Genomic DNA, 12,710 nt, shown 5'->3' on the forward strand with positions numbered 1-12,710 from the left:
GCCCTCTCTCCTTTCTCTACACTTTCACTAAATCTTGGCAATCACAGGTGGGCTTTTGACCACCACTCGCTGATGTTGGTATTGATTTGCAATTATGATAGGGACATTTGCAACTTCCTTACCATTTGGGAACTTTAATCTTTAAAAAAATTTTTTTTACATTTTTTTTTTTAATGTTTATTTATTTCTGAGACAGAGACAGAGCATGAGTAGGGAAGGGGCGGAGAGAGAGCGGGACACAGAATCCGAAGCAGGCTCCAGGCTCCGAGCTGTCAGCACAGAGCCCGACGCGGGGCTCGAACTCACAGACTGCGAGATCATGACCTGAGCCGAAGCCGGACGCTCAACCGACTGAGCCACCCAGGCGCCCCTACATTTTTAATTTATTTTTGATAGAGAGAGAGCACAAGTGGGGGAGGAGCAGAGAGAGAGAGGGAGACACAGAATCCGAAGCAGGCTCCAGGCTCCGAGCTGTCAGCACAGAGCCCAACACGGGGCTCGAACTCACAAACCGCAAGATCACGACCTGAGCTGAAGTCAGACGCTTAACCGACTGAGCCACCCAGGCGCCCCGGGAACTTTAATCTTTTAAATCTGAATGAAATGTGAGGCCAGTTGTACCTCTTGATGTGCGGCAGTGTGGGGTGTGTTGGGAGTCTGAGCTGGTTTGGGGGGAAAAGATATTTAATTTTAGATCCATTGTACGTGAAATGGCAGTGAGGCATTAAGTTAGAAGGTCCAAGAAGTATCTGAAGAGTCATAAAGTCATAGAATCCTACATATAGAACAACTATAGAACATTTAGAGTTATGTGGTCCAAACTTTTTCCTAGGAAATAGTCCTCATAGATAAACTTGAGGTTTCAGGGGCAATATCATAACATCTCTGCCTTGTCTGGGTTTGCAACCAATTGAAAAGTTAATAGATGGAGATCAAAACAGTAAACTGATATAGCTGATAAGAAACTTTGGATTAAGATCATTGACCAAGGTGGCTTACTAGGTACGTTCACCTCTGGATCAGATAAACTCACCATCAGTCACTGCACAGCTGGACAACTGCAGACTTTCCTCAGGTTACTGAGAGCAGCCAGGTACAGGCATTCAGGTCAGGGTAGAGTAGAGCAGGAGCTGAGTTGCAGGCCTGGTTCTTTCTCCCAAACTCCTCAGTCAGTTTGTCTCTCCTCTTCTCCTGAGGAGGCCTGAGGGTTGGAGAGAGAGGCCTGGGGTGTTACCGAAATGCTTCCAGATGGAAACATGGGGCCAAGGGAATGAAACATCTCCATTAACAGTAATATTTATCTTGCCTCTGGCTTAACGCTTTCTGTGTTAGGGAGGCTGTTGACTTTGAGGTTATTCTGTTCCATTTGGAGAAGGATTGAATGATCAGAAAGTTGTTCCTCCCATCAGAGACAGTAGCTTCACCAGTACCTTCTGTCCCTAGGACAGAAATTTCTGCATCCACAAGGAATAAGACCAAATTTGCCAATTGTTTAAACACCACTATAATTTTATTTTTGTAGTCCTTTTATGGTTACAAATTTCCAGTTCAGACAATCACTTATTCTTCTATGACTGTTTCTAGTCTCAGCCCTGCCATCCCCACTTCTGAGACTTTTTTGGTTGCCATCTTTTGAGAACTCTCTTTCAGTCTGTTCCTCATAGAGTGGGCCTGTGTTCTCCCACTTTGAAGGGCAGGGGATCTCCCCAGGTATAGGTTGCCTATATCACTTCATACCCTTATACTCACCTTCCTCCTTATCCCAGTCCTGAGGCTTTCCTTCAAGTAGCAATGTAAGAGAAACCTACACAAGACATTGAATATTCACTCACATGATTTATTACTTAACCCTGAGTCAAATAAGAATCAGTAGGAGAAGCAGCAGCCCAAAATGTGTCTTGAGCACCTAGGTTCAAGCTAATCCTTCTACATGGAAAGCTCTGTCTCCCAGATGGAGACACCCAGATCATTCAAGGCTCTGCGCCATTTATGGTTTCCTTTGTAGCTTGTGGATAGCCTCATAATGCTGTTTGCTCCTGGGGTCCTTTGGCAAAACAATTGGGAGTGGAGAATACACTGTTCTCAGACCCTTAACCTCATGGGAGCCGATTCCCACTGTGTTCCTGGCTACTGTCACTCTTGTCCTTAAAATAATGTAAATCACCACATTGCTGCCTGTGCCTTTTCGTTTTGTCTTTCTCATTTCCCCACAATATGGCTTATCTATTTGGTTTCCCCTGAATTCTCTAATTTATCTTCTATTGCCACTACCTAATCTTGACACCTGCCTGCTTTTCCTGTGCAATGACTTCCTCCTCCAATCACTTAATAGTGCCTAGAGTTGGAAAAAATATTGAAAATGTGACTCAATTTGCACAGCATCCAGTGCAAGTATTACCTTCCTTGAAGTGGACGTGTCTGTGGTGCATCTTTGGTCCCACTTTTTCATATCATACTCTCTCATCTTTGGATGAAAATAAACACCATATTTATTTATTCTCCTACATCAGGTCAATTTGCTACCTGTCCCCACTCATTTGGCAGCCAGTAAAATCAATCTCAATCATGAAACTTAACCCTAACCACTCCCCCCCACCCCCCACCTGGCCCCTGCTCCTTAGCTGCACAAGAATCTTAGAGGTCTCTTACAGCCCACGTGCCCAAGAAGAGTACTAGACTCGAGCCCACACTGGCCACCATACTTGTGCTTCCTGCCTGAATTAACTCAGTCCCTTAAAGGCAGGAGGCTGCAAAGTTTCTGAGCCAAGCCTGGGCACAGTGATCTTTACCGCGGTGCTCAGTGCAGGTTTCTTAGTGGTCAGATGTGGTGGCCTTCTAGTGGCCCTGTCACCTCTTAATAGCATCTGCATGAGAATGTAGCACAGGTGTCTGCTTTGTGCCCCAATTCTTCCTCTAAGTCTCAGGAACGTACTCACTCAACTGGCAATTCTTTTCACTGATTAAATCCAATTCCTCTGAGGCTAGGTGTCTTGTGGGGCTTATTTGGCTTCTGGTGGTTGGCAACTTCTGCTTTTGGCCCTGCCGTATAAATGCCATTAAAGGGCTCAAATATTAGCACACACACCTGCCTTCCCATTTCTTCTGGCAAAACAAAAATTAATATTTCAATAGATTATCTTCCAAGTGCTATGACACGCTTAATGTATGTTATCTTGTCAATCCTCTCAATTTAGTGAGTTTGGTATTGCACCTGTTTTACAATGAGGAGAGAGACACTTGGGTTGCAGGAATTCAGTAGTGAAATCAGGAACTGAAAAAAGATTTGTTTGAATCTATGGCTTATTTTTTTCCCTCTACTACATAATATCCATCCTTGAACTTGTGTTGAACCAAGATGCTGAGGTCTTCTTTATCTGAACTGCTGGCCAGCAATTCAACCTTATGTCACTGCTATTCTCAATCTAGACACAGCAGTTCCTGTTATTCTTGTTCAAGTTGATCTTGTTGATTTTGGTTCTGATTCCAAAAGTCAGAGAGTTAGCTATGTCGTCCAGTCTTGTGGAATTTACTGATTTGATAAACATGATATTTACAGCTTTATCCACATTCAAAAAAATGTTGAACACAAATCCTATCTACACCCCTTTCTTGGGCTCATTCTGCTGCTCTGAGTTGTGACATGCCTCTGTAGGTCTGCTTTTTGTCAGTTAATCTATCTACATTTTCCTCCTTCCCATGAGACCTTGTATTATATGGAAGGTGGGAGTGATTTGTATGCTGGTGGGAAACTCCATCAGGAGCCAAGGTGGTGTAATTCCTGGGTGGAGTGAGGGGCAAACTGTTTCATAGTTGCTTAGTGTAAGAAATAGTCTTCAGGGGATTTGACCAAAGGGCCACAGTCAGCTCAGGTGGTGAGCATGGAAGGATTCCAACCTGGTGAGATTCCTGTAGGTGGACAGAACACAGTGACGAGGGTATAGAAGTTGTCGGCGTGTGGTGACACTGGTGATGGGCTGGTGATCAGGGACAAGTGGTCAGGCAGGCACTGAGGGTCTGTATGCAGGGCTAAGGGAGAGGGGGAGCCAGTGCAAGCAATGAAGAACCCCAGTTCAGGTGAGGGTTTCCAGAATTAGCAAATAAAACTACAAGGGGCTTAGTTAAATTTGAATTTCAGATAAAGTTCTCTTTTCTTTTTTTAGTATAAGTTTGTCCTATGTGGTACATACTTACACTAAAAATGTATTCATTGTTTATAGAAAATTCAAATTTAATTGGGCATCTTATAATTAAATCCAGGTAGAACTGAAAAATGGTGTGGAGTTAAGTGCCTCCCTCTTTAAACCAGGATAATACTGGACATGTAATGGGATTCTTGTAAGACTTAAAATGAAATGCCCAGCACAGGAGAAATGCACAATAAATAAAAATTCCCTTTCTTCCTCCATTACAACCTTCTTTCCCATCTTACAGCATTAAAATTTTTGTTTAGATAGTTGTAATCAATAAAACGTCACATAAGCCCCCAGAATGAATGAACCCTTTGAGGGAGATAATTTTTTTTTAATTTGCTGGTGCCAAAAGGTGAGTCTTGGGGAATACCCATGATGTGAGAAAAGGCAGGGAAGCCAACTGGGGACAGTTATGGTTAATTTTATGTCACCTTGAACAGGCCATGGCGTGCCCTGATACTTGGTAAGACATTATTTCTGGTGTATGTCTGTGAGGATGTTTCTGAATGAGATTAACTTTTGAGTTAGTAGACTGAGTAAAGCAGATATCCCCCACCCCTAGTGGGCTCAGGCATCATCTAATCCACTGAAGGACTGACTAGAATAAAAAACCGAGTAAGAAAGAATTATCTCTATATTTGACTGCCTTTGAGCTGGGGCATCAGTCTTCTCCTGCAATTGACTCAGACTAGCACTGGAATTTATACCATTCATTGCCTTTCCTGGTTCTCAGGTCCTCAGACTCACACAAGATCTACACCACTGGCTCTCTTGGGACTCCAGCTTGCTTACTGCAGACCTTGGATTTCTCAGTCTCCATAATTGTGGGAGTCAATTTCTTATAGTAAAATATACCACACAGGGGCACCTGGGTGACTCAGTCGGTTAAGCGACTAACTTCAGCTCAGATGATGATCTCGCAGTTCATGAGTTTGAGACCCACGTGGGCTCTGTGCTGATAGCTCGGAGCCTGGAGTCTGGAGCCTGCTTTGGATTCTGTGTCTCTGTCTGTCTCTGTCTGTCTCTGCTCTTCTACTCCTGTGCTCTGTCTCTCTCTCTCTCTCTCAAAAATAAACATTTAAAAATTTTTTTAAAAAATACACCACACACACACACACACACACACACACACACACACACACACACACAGATCTTCCTCAGCTTATGATAGGGCTATGTCCCAATAAACCCATCATAAGTTGAAAATATCATAAGTCAAAAATGCATTTAATACACCTAACCTATAGAACAGCACAGCTTAGCCCAGCCTACCTTAAACATCCTCAGAACACTCACATTAGCCCACAGTTGGTCAAAACCATCCAAAACAAAGCCTATTTTAGTTTATTTTAGTTAATTAATTTATTTATTTTGAGAGAGAGAAAGTGAGAACAAGCAGGGGAGGGCAGAGAGAGAGGGACAGAGAGAATCTCAAGCAGGTTCTGCTTTGTCAACACAGAGCCAGATGTGGGGCTCAATCTCATGAACTGTGAGACTATGACCTGAGCTGAGATCAAGAGTGAGACGGTTAGCAGACTGAGCCACCCAGGTGCCCCCACAAGACCCCATTTTGTAATAAAGTTTTAAATATATCATGCAATGTATTGAATTCTGTATTGAAAGTGAAAAACAGAATGGTTGTATGGGTACAGAATAAGTGTATTAGTTGTTTACCCTTGTGATTATATGGCTGACTAGGAGTTGTTGGCTTGCATCCAGGATCATCCTGCATACTGCTGGCCTGGGGAAAAAGCCCAAATTCAAAATTTGAGTATAGTTTCTACTGAATGCGTATGGCTTTTGACCATTGTAATGCTGAAAAATCTTAAACTGAACCATCTGTCATAAAAATATATCAATATATCTGAATTGATATATCTCCTATTGGTTCTTTTTCTCTAGACTAATATAGGGACAAATGGAGGGAGCAGAGAACCAGGAGTCAGGGAGGGGGGAGGGACTAGTATGGGTAATTGGCATCCTGGAAGCTGGAAGATAAAGAATTTTCATTAAAAAAGCCAAAACAAACAAAAAACATAACAAGGTCCACAGTAAATGGTTAATGTCATTGTCTTTCTGAGGATAAAAGAAGGTCCTAAAGAAAAGTTTCTGACTAGTTTCTAAAAGGGTAATACTTGTGAAATTGATTTAATGGATATATACTTGCTATAAATTTCTTTCTTTCTTTAAATGCTTAAATGCTTCATAATGTTTTATTTCATTTTGATCAGATTTTCCCACACTTATTTGGCTGTGCAATCATTTTTTCCTACAAAGTATTTTTTAATAATTTAAGGAACATTTATAGAAAGAATTGGTTTATATGTCCCTGGGATCCAATGCTTGTATGCTGGACTATAACCACCATGGCTCAGACCTAAATGGAACTTATTAATTAATCCAAAATAGTATTCTGACTTGTAATGGCATTTGGGAAACACAGTAGAATTGTTTTTAGAATACCATCTTCTAGAGATCATATATCTTTTTTGACAATAAGTTTAAATTGGGGGAACAAAGAAGAAAAATACAGAGTGAAAAACTTAGATATTAATTTAGTATTTTTCTCTTAAGATCTATATACATGAAAAGAATTTTTAGAATATCTACCATTTATGCATCATAAATACTGAGTTAAAAAAATAACTTTGTGGGGCACCTGGGTGGCTCAGTTGGTTAGCAGCCGACTCTTGATTTTGATCTCACAGTTTGTGCGTTTGAGTCCCCGTGTCAGGCTCTGTGCTGACAGCATGGAGCCTGCATAGGATTCTCTCTCTCCTTCTCTTTCTGCCCCTTCCTTCTTTTCCCTCTTTCTCTCTCTCAAAATAAATAAATAAACTTCAGAACCCACCCCCCCCCCCAAAAAAAAAAAACCCTTTTATAAAATGTCCTACTTTGGGTAAGCAGAACAAGATAGTTGCTAAGAATAGTTCAGGTGTTGTATTATTATTTAAAAATTTTAAAGAGTAAGTTAAACAGAACATGCAATTTAGCCATGGAAGCAGATTGTTTGATTGTTAAGTGTTTTACTCTTGGGAGTTCTATTTCTAATGGGATGTGGTTAAATTTTCCTCTAAGTATTTAGAAGTGAAAGTGTTGTTATATTTTTTTGACATTAGATGCTGTGCAAAAAGGAATGGTTAGTTTAAACAAGGAACAAAAAACTTGACCTTGTACTGGTCAAAGTTTCAGTTTTATTTTGGGTGAAGTGAATGACTTCATTATACAACTGAGGTTTACTTTTGAACAAATTTTGTCTTCAAACAGATGGGTGTTTGCAGAATTTTGACATGAGTATCTCTTAGGAGAATTTGTCAGCAAAATTAAGAAAATCATCATTACAGACTGTCAAGTAGTTTATGATTGGAAAATGTCCAATAATTATGTGCCTTTGGGAAAATGTTCAAAATACAGTTTATATGGTGAAGATTGAATTTTATGCTGAAAGGTGTTTTACCAATAAATAAATTCATTCTATTCTTGGCTGGATGGCAGTTAGGCAGCAACAATCTGCTATTCTAGAATGGTGTGAATTATAGAAATTGTGTAGGGAAATGAATCCTGTATATAGAAAACCAGAGTATGAATTCCAGCTCTGGATAACTGTGTGTTATGGGCTCAGTGTTTGTACCCCTACCAAATTAATATGTTGAAGCACGGGGGCACCTGCTTGGCTCAGTCAGTTAAGCATCCGACTCTTGATCTCTGCTCAGGTTATGATCTTGTGGTTTGTGAGTTCGAGTCCCATGTCCGGCTCTGTGCTGGCAGCGAGGGGCCTACTTGGGATTCTGTCTCTCTCCCTCTCTGCCCCTCCCCCACACATGTGCACTTTCTTGCTCTCAAAATAAATAAACTTAAAAAATTTTTTTAAAAATATGTTGACGCATTAGCTCTCAATGAGATAGTTTTAGGAATTGGGGCCTTGGGGAGGTAATTAGGTTTAGATGAAGTCATGAGGATTGGGTCCCCATAGTGGAATTACTGCCCTTGGAAGAAGAGGAAGAGACACCAGAGCTTCCTGTATCAGCCATGTGAGGACACAGAAAGAAGGCAGCTGTGGAGAGCCAGGAAGAGAGCCCTTACTAAGAACCTGTCAGTACCTTGATCTTGGACTTCCTTGTCTTCAGAACTGTGACAAATAAATATCTGTTGTTTAAGTCACCCAGTCTATGGTATTTTGTTGTAGCAGCCCAAGCTGACTGAGACACTGTGTAATCTACGGCATGTAATTTAATCTCTCTGCTCTTCCTGATTTGTATAATGCGGATAGAGTTGATACAAGCTATAATGTTTGTGAATAGGCCTACCAATACTAAACATGACTAAAGCAGTACCAAACCAATACTAAACCCTCCCACTGGTATACAGTCAATGCTGGAATGGACCCAAGAGGCTTACTCTGACATTTAAAAACACTTATGTCCAAAATGCCTACAGTGACCTAAATTACTAGTGAATGTTTACATACATTTGCATTCTAACGGAACTCTACTTTTTTTTTTAGTGTTTATTTATTTTTGAGAGAGACAGAGAGCGAGTGGGGGAAGGACAGAGAGAGGGAGAGACAGAATCCCAAGCAGGCTCTGCACTGCCAGCGTGGAGCTCGATGCAGGGCTCAAACTCACAAACCGAGAGTTCATGACCTGAACCAATATCAAGAGCTGGACATTTGATCGACTGAGGCACCCAGGTACCCCCAGAACTCTACTTTTAACGTCTGGGAATTGTGAAAACTGGCCCTTTTGATGAAAATGCAGTGTTGCCAAAAAGATCTTTTGGAGGTTTTCATTTTTTGTCCCTAAATGTGGCTCTATTTGTTCAGATGAAATGAATGTTTTAGGACAGAGGGTGCCCTCAGGACAGGGATGACAAGAAGTGAGTAAGGTTAAGAGTTTGGCTTGCCCCAAGGATTCTTGCAGGTGCCATAGATCTAGCTGAATAAGAATCTGGAAAGCCACCAAGCTGGGCCCACCACAGGCATTCTGGGGATGGGTGTGGTCCACAGCAGGGTTGGCAAACTATGGCCTGAGGGGAGGCTGTTTTTGTATTGACCTTGAACTAAGAATAGTTTTTTATATTTTCAAGTATAAAATGTAAAAAAAAAAAAAAAAACCAAAAAACCCAAAACAAAAAAAAACAACAACAAAAAAACCCACCATTAACTTTTGGTGAACAGTTGCTCAAAGAGTTTATAACCTTGCCCCGAGATCCACAAAGTCTAAAATATTTACTGTTTGGTTCTTTTCAGAAAAAGTTTGCTGACTCTTAGTCTAGAGGGTCACCATAGGTTACTACAGGTTAGTGGGTAACACCCAGGAAGTCAAAGTATTGGTGAAAGCATCCTGGAGCCCAAAGTGTTTTCTCCCTACTCTGATGATCTATTGGGCAGTGACTGGCAGGATGTTACAAAATTATAGTTTTATTCCTTTCCCTACTTGTAACATCCTTGTCCTAGAGTGAGAACCTAGCTCCCAGTTTGCTAATATTTTTACTTATTTGATATATGTATCTCCTCCCTGTGTATACTAACCTCCCATTAGCATGGCCTCCTTTCCCATGCAAATAACCCCCTTAAGCGCTTTTAATTTTTGACATTCCACACAGGCCACCCCCTTATCTCATGAGCAGATGAGCTTCTTATACTACCAAATTCAACCTCTGCCGCCTAGTGTGACCACCTGCTTTATCTCCCCTGGGGTCACCACTCATTGACTAGACCACTTTCCCATGCACTTGGGTTCCAACCCCAGTGCCAAACTGGTCTTCTCACACTCTACTCTTGGGGTTCCCACATTCCACATCATGCCCCTTCTGCCCTGCCCAGCCCAAACCCCTCTCTTCTGCCTCACTTGGATGCCTGCCTCTTTCAATGGAGTATGGATGGACATCAGCACTGGAGCGCCCTCCTAAGTGGAATCCCTCCTCTAGGAGAGGCTATTACCCACGTTCCATGTAGATGCTTACTTTGTTAGCCCTACTTATGGCTTTAGAAAGAGGAAGGGATCCATGTTCTCCTACTCTTCCATCATTCTTTTTTGTTCCTAGCCAGAAGACCAGACCTACCTGAAGGTTGTGATATAGGCTTTGGTACACATTACGTTTAGTGGACCAAAACTGAACTTTTATTTTTTATTATATCTTATTTTCCACTAAGAAGAAAGGATCTTTTCCATTTCTCCAACTTTAAGGTATGGTCTCTCAGTTACACAACTCACTAACAGAGTCCTTGCAGAATGACGTGGCTAGTATGTGCGTAAAGGCATTTTGTAAACTAAGTGCTATCCAGTTGCTAAGAAGATATTGCTGTTATTTGATGGTGCACACTGTCAAATAATTATGTGATGTACAAACTGTGTCTAATTTAGAAGATTCATACTGTAACTTTTTTTCCTCCTGTGCCAATAGTGTCTGGATTTATTTTTGTTTGTTTTCCACTATTCTTACAGCAAGACTCCCACATGAAATGCATTACCATCCAGGCAATCTAACAAATACGTACTATGTATTGGTCTTACGGGGGAACAGATTTAGTCCTCACAAAGTTCGTTCTTTCTCTTTCTTTCTTTCTTTCTTTCTTTCTTTCTTTCTTTCTTTCTTTCTTTCTTTCTTTCTTTTTCTTTCTTTCTTTTCTTTTCTTTTCTTTCTTTCTTTTTTTTTTGAGAGCTGGCTGGCTTGTCTTAGAGGAAATGAATTACAAAATCTTGGAATTTTTGTGCTAGAAGGAAGTTCATCTCTTCCAACAGGCTTCTCCACCCCAAGTCTGTGTCCCCTCAGTAATACACCCGATGTTCTATCATAGTCTGTGAACTGGCACCCTTCCTAGTCGGTCCTCTCCATTTTAGCTCTCCCTTAATCATTCCCCCTGCTCTTGCGTGGAACACATGTGCTGATACCAATCAATCTAACACCAGGGGCTTATAGAATATATTTAGTGCTCACAACAAACACTGTAAATTCTTTTCCTTTGGAACTTGCTTGTTTTGGAGAGCAGAGAATGACAAAATCTTAAAGTCATGGAGTCTTTGTGCAAGCCAGGGACTAGCCTAGAGGTCTTTGCTTACATAAAGCTGAAAACTGTTTGCTGTTGATTTCCTTCTAGGGATCCTAGTTCTATCATTTGAGGTCAAAATGAAAATGTGCTCTTGGTGCTTCAGTGTGTGGTCAACATGTCATGGTCACCCCACCCCAAGAGCCATCCCTGGTCTCTTCCAAGGGGGTCAGCGATTCCCATATGAATCAGGAGGAGTGAGAAGTGGGCAGGAAGTGTGAAAAGTCTCAGACTCCAGGATGACTCTTCTTTTTTTTTTTTTTTTTCAATATATGAAGTTTATTGTCAAGTTGGTTTCCATACAACACCCAGCGCTCATCCCAAAAGGTGCCCTCCTCAATACCCATCACCCACCCTCCCCTCCCTCCCACCCCCCATCAACCCTCAGTTTGTTCTCAGTTTTTAACAGTCTCTTATGCTTTGGCTCTCTTCCACTCTAACCTCTTTTTTTTTTTCCTTCCCCTCCCCCATGGGTTTCTGTTAAGTTTCTCAGGATCCACATAAGAGTGAAACCATATGGTATCTGTCTTTCTCTGTATGGCTTATTTCACTTAGCATCACACTCTCCAGTTCCATCTACGTTGCTACAAAGGGCCATATTTCATTCTTTTCATTGCCACGTAGTACTCCATTGTGTATATAAACCACAATTTCTTTATCCATTCATCAGTTGATGGACATTTAGGCTCTTTCCACAATTTGGCTATTGTTGAGAGTGCTGCTATAAACATTGGGGTACAAGTGCCCCTATGCATCAGTACTCCTGTATCCCTTGGGTAAATTCCTAGCAGTGCTACTGCTGGGTCATAGGGTAGGTCTATTTTTAATTTTTTGAGGAACCTCCACACTGTTTTAGGATGACTCTTCTTGTAGCTGCCTTTATATTCCTTAGCTGGGATCAGATACTATCAGGACCTGTTTCAACCCCTTAGGGGCAGCAGCAGGCTTCCTTGCATTTGTGAATTCTTTTTGTTTTGTTCTCTCCCTATTAGGGGTGAAAGATCTTCTCTCCTTTTTTATCCTCTTTACTACATGCCTCCATTTCTCTTGTGATGTGGGCTTTCATTCCTCTTGCTCACTTCACTATTTGTTCCCAGTCTACTAGATGTTCTTTCTTCTCCTAAAGATCCAAATTCCCCCTGGCACAATGGCAACTGTGGAAACAGTGGAAACTGATACATATTGAATAGGGTGATTGAGTAGCCTCATACTTCATAATTATGTGCAGTTTCAGTGGTATACAGTTTTCTTAAAAGGTCCCCTTTTCTTTTGTATCACCTATTACCGTTTTTTTTGTTTTTTTTTGTTTTTTTTTTTTGTTTTTTTTTGGTTAGAATGTCTTGCATAGAATAACCATGTAATTATGTATGGAATTGAATTAGGAATCCACACGCACTTGCCCTGATGTTCTTCCCAGGTTTCCATGTTGGTGACAGCCCACGCTCCCTGTGGAATTAGGTTCTAGTTTTTCC

At 41.2% G+C, this 12,710-nt stretch overlaps 2 protein-coding genes across 2 annotated transcripts in view; one reads left to right on the top strand and one right to left on the bottom strand.

The window, feature by feature from the left end:
- FBXL13 (F-box and leucine rich repeat protein 13) overlaps nucleotides 1-12,710 on the top strand; it is a 210,685-nt gene that overhangs the window by 62,150 nt on the left and 135,825 nt on the right. The gene's annotated exons all lie outside the window — the stretch shown is intronic.
- Nucleotides 1-12,710, bottom strand: part of LRRC17 (leucine rich repeat containing 17) — a 117,321-nt gene that overhangs the window by 45,353 nt on the left and 59,258 nt on the right. Inside the window, exon 5 of the transcript XR_002080479.2 lies at nucleotides 1,034-1,201. The gene's annotated coding sequence lies outside the window, so the exon portion shown is untranslated. The remainder of the gene's footprint in view (nucleotides 1-1,033; nucleotides 1,202-12,710) is intronic.

Source organism: Panthera pardus, unplaced genomic scaffold, assembly GCF_024362965.1.
Source record: "Panthera pardus isolate Hobbes unplaced genomic scaffold, ASM2436296v1 HiC_scaffold_8, whole genome shotgun sequence".
NCBI classification, from domain to species: domain Eukaryota; kingdom Metazoa; phylum Chordata; class Mammalia; order Carnivora; family Felidae; genus Panthera; species Panthera pardus.